Source organism: Camelus bactrianus, chromosome X, assembly GCF_048773025.1.
Source record: "Camelus bactrianus isolate YW-2024 breed Bactrian camel chromosome X, ASM4877302v1, whole genome shotgun sequence".
In the NCBI taxonomy this organism is placed as follows: domain Eukaryota; kingdom Metazoa; phylum Chordata; class Mammalia; order Artiodactyla; family Camelidae; genus Camelus; species Camelus bactrianus.
In genome coordinates, this window is record NC_133575.1 from 66,831,270 (window position 1) to 66,836,021 (window position 4,752).

At 37.2% G+C, this 4,752-nt stretch overlaps 1 pseudogene; it reads left to right on the top strand.

Moving 5' to 3' along the window:
- Positions 1-620: 620 nt before the first annotated feature.
- On the top strand, positions 621-2,067 carry LOC105064757 (elongation factor 1-alpha 1 pseudogene; annotated as a pseudogene).
- Positions 2,068-4,752: the final 2,685 nt, after the last annotated feature.

A 4,752-nucleotide genomic window follows, 5' to 3' on the forward strand; every position in this document is an offset into this window, starting at 1 on the left:
GAATCAAGAAGTGAGTTGCCTTCTGTTTTGTTCAAGTTTGCTTTGGCTAGCTGGGGTTGCTTGTGGTTCTATATGAATTTTAGGATAGCATTTTTCTATTTCTGTAGAAATACCATTGGGATATTTACAGAGATTGCGTTACATCTCCAGATCCCTTTAGGTAGCATTGGCATTTTGAGAATATTAATTCTTCCAATACATGAAGACAGGATGTCTTTCCATTCATTGCTACTTTTTATACTTATTTCACCAATGTTTTAAAGTTTTCAGGGTACAAGTATTTTGCTTCCTTGCTTAAGTTTATTCTTAGTTATTTATAAAAATAGGAAAAAGATCTGAATAGATATTTCTCCAAAGAAGAATATATTATAGTGTGCTCAAGATCACTAACCATCAGCGAAATGTAAATCAAAACTACAGTGAGATGTCTCCTCATACTTATTAGGATGGCTATTACCAAATAAAAAATAAAAAGTGTTGGTGAGGATTTGGTAGAAATGAAAACTAGTACAACTCTTATGGAAATCTATATGTAGGTTCCTCAAACAATCAAAAATATAACTATCTTTTTGGCAATGGGTTTGCCACCAGGACACAGGGTCATGAAAACCACTGCTAAATCTAAGCCAAAATGGGAAAGGAGAAGACTCACATCAACATCATGGTCATCAGACATGTAGATTCTGGCAAGTCTACCGTCACTAGCCATCTGATCTACAAATGTGGTGGCATCGACAAAGGAACCATTGAAAAGTTTAAGAAGGAGACTGCCTAGATGGGAAAGGACTCCTTCAAGTATGCCTGGGTCTTGGACAAACTGAAGGCAGAACATGAGTGCGGTATCACCATTGATATCTCCCTGTTGAAATTCGAGACCAGCAAGTACTACGTGACCATCATTGATGCCCTAGGACACAGAGACTATATCAAAAACACGGTTACAGGCACATCTCAGGCTGACTGTGCTGTCCTCATTGTTGCTGCTGGGGTTGGTGAATTTGAAGCAGGTATCTCCAAGAATGGGCAGACCCATGAGCATGCCTTTCTGGCTTACACTCTGGGTGTGAAACAACTAATCATTGGCATTAATAAGATGGATTCCACTGAGCCACCCTACAGCCAGAAGAGATACGAGGAAATTGTTGAGGAAGTCAGCACCTACATTAAGAAAATTGGTTACAACCCTGACACAGTAGCATTTGTGCCAATTTCTGGCTGAAATGGTGACAACATGCTGGAGCCAAGTGCTAACATGCTTGGTTCAAGGGATGGAAAGTCACCAGTAAAGATGGCAATGCCAGTGGAACCATGCTGCTTAAGGCTCTGGATTGCATCCTGCCACCAGCTTAGCCAACTGACAAGCCCTTGTGGTTGCCCCTCCAGGACGTTTACAAGATTGGTGGTACTGGTACTGTCCTTGTGGGTCGAGTGGAGCCTGGTGTTCTCAAACCTGGCATGGTGGTCACCTTTGCTCCAATCAATGTTACAACTGAAGTCAAGTCTGTTGAGATGCACCATGAAGCTTTGAGTGAAGCCCTCCCTGGGGACAACATGGGCTTCAACATCAAAAACATGTCTGTCAAGGATATTCGTTGTGGCAACGTGGCTGGTGACAGCAAAAATGATCCACCAATGGAAGCAGCTGGCTTCACAGCTCAAGTAATTATCTTGAACCATGCAGGCCAGATCAGTGCTGGATGTGCACCTGTGCTGGATTGTCACACAGCTCACATTGCTTACAACTTTGCTGAACTGAAGGAGAAGATTGACCATTGTTCTAGGAAAAAGCTGGAAGATGGCCCCACGTTCTTGAAATCTGGTGATGCTACCATTGTTGACATGGTTCCTGGCAAGCCCATGTCTGTTGAGAGCTTCTCTGACTATCCTCCCCTGGGCCGTTTTGCTGTCTGTGACATGAGACAGACGGTTGTTGTGGGTGTCATCAAGGCAGTGAACAAGAAGGCAGTAAAAGACTGGTTAATGATAACAATGCATTGCAAAACCTTCAGAAAGAAAGGAGAATGTTTTGCAGACCATTTGTTTTTTATTTGTGTGTGGCAGTTTTAAGATATTAGTTTTTAAAATCAGCACTTTTTAATGGAAACAACTTGACCAAAAATCTGTCACAGAATTTTGAGACCCATTAAAACAAAGTTTAATGAGAATTTAAAAAATAAATAAAACTAAATAAAAATAGAACTATCATATGATGCAGCACTTCTGGACTTATAAATAAAAAACTGAACCCTGTATACCTAAAAGATACCTGCACACCTGTATTCATTAAAACATTATTTACCAAGGCAAAGACATGGAAACAAACTAAATAGTCATCAGAAGATAAATTGATAAAGAAAACACAGTCTATACATACAATGGAATATTATACAGCATTAAAAAATAAGGAAATCCTGTCATTTGTTATGACATGGATACTTATCTTCAAATTCATCACAATGTATACATTAAATATGTACAGCTTTTTTGTATGTCATTCATACCTCTATTAAAAATGAAAGACATAAAACTAGATATAAAGATATAAAAGAAAACGATATAAAAAGACTGTCACACATTAGCAATGACTTCTGTAAAAGAAAAAAAAGCTTTCAATAAAAAGAAAGAAGTAATCTACTAGCTTATACCATACCTAGGTTCTGGACAACTGTGGCTATGCTCAGTAGTCAACTGGGAAGTTTTCACTGGCTTTTTTCAGTAATACTATGTAATAAATAGCCCTCAAAACTCAATGAACTACAACACAAGTGTTTATATTTCTCACTGATGAGTCTGTAACTGATTTGCCATTCTCTGACTAAGACTTTGGGTTGACTGAGGTTGGATACATCACGGATTGGATTTAAGTCTGCTCCTCATTTTCCTCATTTTTCTTCTTGGACCAGAAGATTCTCAGGGCATATACTTCTCAAGACTTATCACAGGAGAGCAAGAGGACAAGCCGTTCATGCCTGCACATTTTAAACATTTACCGGCATCATTTCCAATAACTTTTCATTAGCCAAGGCAAGTCACAAAACCAAGTATACTTCACCCATATTAGGAGGATTCTACGAGTGTACCTGGCAAAGTATATGGATGTATAACTCTATTAACAAGGGAGGGAAAAATCAGGACCAATAATCCAGTTTATCATAGTTGGGTATATCAACGTTGACTCTGCTTAATTACAGTGTCTCTAGAAGTTTCAGAAAACAGCCATACAAAGGATTGTTGAAAGAACTGGAAATATTTAAACTTCACAAGATAAAACCGGTTATAGACGGTAGAAAAGGATTTCCTGTTTGGGGGAAATGGTTGGATAAAGACTCATCTAGCAATAAAAAAATGTATGATTATTTTAGACATTTCCTTGCAGGGAATATTGTTTAATAGACTGGGTGGAAAGGTACGGAGTTGCTGGGGCAGAGATAGCTGAGTCTTTGTTCACAGGGTGGAGTTTCTGTGAGTTGTATTGGCTGCTTTTAATGGCCTTGCTTTCAAGAGAAAGGAAGTTCTTACTAAACATGTTGTTATATATCCCAAGCTCTCCTCTCAAGGTTCACTGGTTTGTTTCAAAATGGAGAAGAAAATCATCTGAATCTTCTGAGATAGTTTGTAGATATTCAAGTTCCTATCCAATCAGAAATTTTCTGTCAAATCTTTGCAGATTATTCCCTCTCATTTCCTCATTTGCAAAACTGAGGGGAGGGATGTTGAACTGTACAATCTCAAAGAAAGGAGACAATTTATTGGTTACCTTGTATGTGCCTGACACTGTATTGTATGTTTCCACAGGCTCTTGAAGCTCTGGCAGTCGGTGCTTCTGTAGTTTTACACTGTCAGTCAGAACCTGTAGCTAACAGCAAAAATACCAGAAAACTTTGTGAACTACTGTTGCTATCTAATGTTTTTTTCATAAAACTGTCCACAAAATTCACATCTGTGACCTTTCTCATAATATTCCTTTCTTCATTTTCTTCCTCAAAAAGGTAATAGCCATTGATTTATTCAATCATAAAATGCAGCACAATAATGGATGATCTGAAATCCTTTAAAAGAGCTTTTCAGTCACTCCCAAGAGATGACCCTGTGCTCAAAGCTCCAAATTACAATCTAGTCTCTGAGGTTTCAACACAGTTCAATATTAATGATAATACCTATCATTTATTGAGCATCTATTTTATGCCTTGAACTATGCTAGATGCTTTGTATATGTAATTTTATTTAAGCAGTGCTCTCTTCTATGTGTGTTTATAGCCATGGCATCTTGGGCTGCAAGACTAAAGGCAATTACAAAAACACTGTGTGCTGAACTTGCTACTAAAGTTCAACTTAATTTAGAATATTATCTCTTAAAATCCAAATATTTTTCAAAATTGCACATGCTCTACAGAGTGTCCTTATTATATTTTCTTCATAGAATTAAATTTTATTGCCTTGAATTGTGTCTTCCATGACTTATTAAGCATTGGAATTATTTTCTGGGCAGCTAACACTGTTAGTAATCTTGTATATTTGAGATATTTAAAGTTCAAAGTTGAATTTAGTAGTATTTCTTTGATACAAGCTCTGTGATAACATTTGTTAATTATGATATAGAATTGTCCTCATATGTTAGATCCATAGCTATTCAGAATAGTGATATGTACTGAGTAATTATTAAGTACCAGGCAAAGTTCAAAGCACATTTTACATGTATTACATACATTTATACATATCAACTTATTTCATCCTCATAACAATTCTATAAAT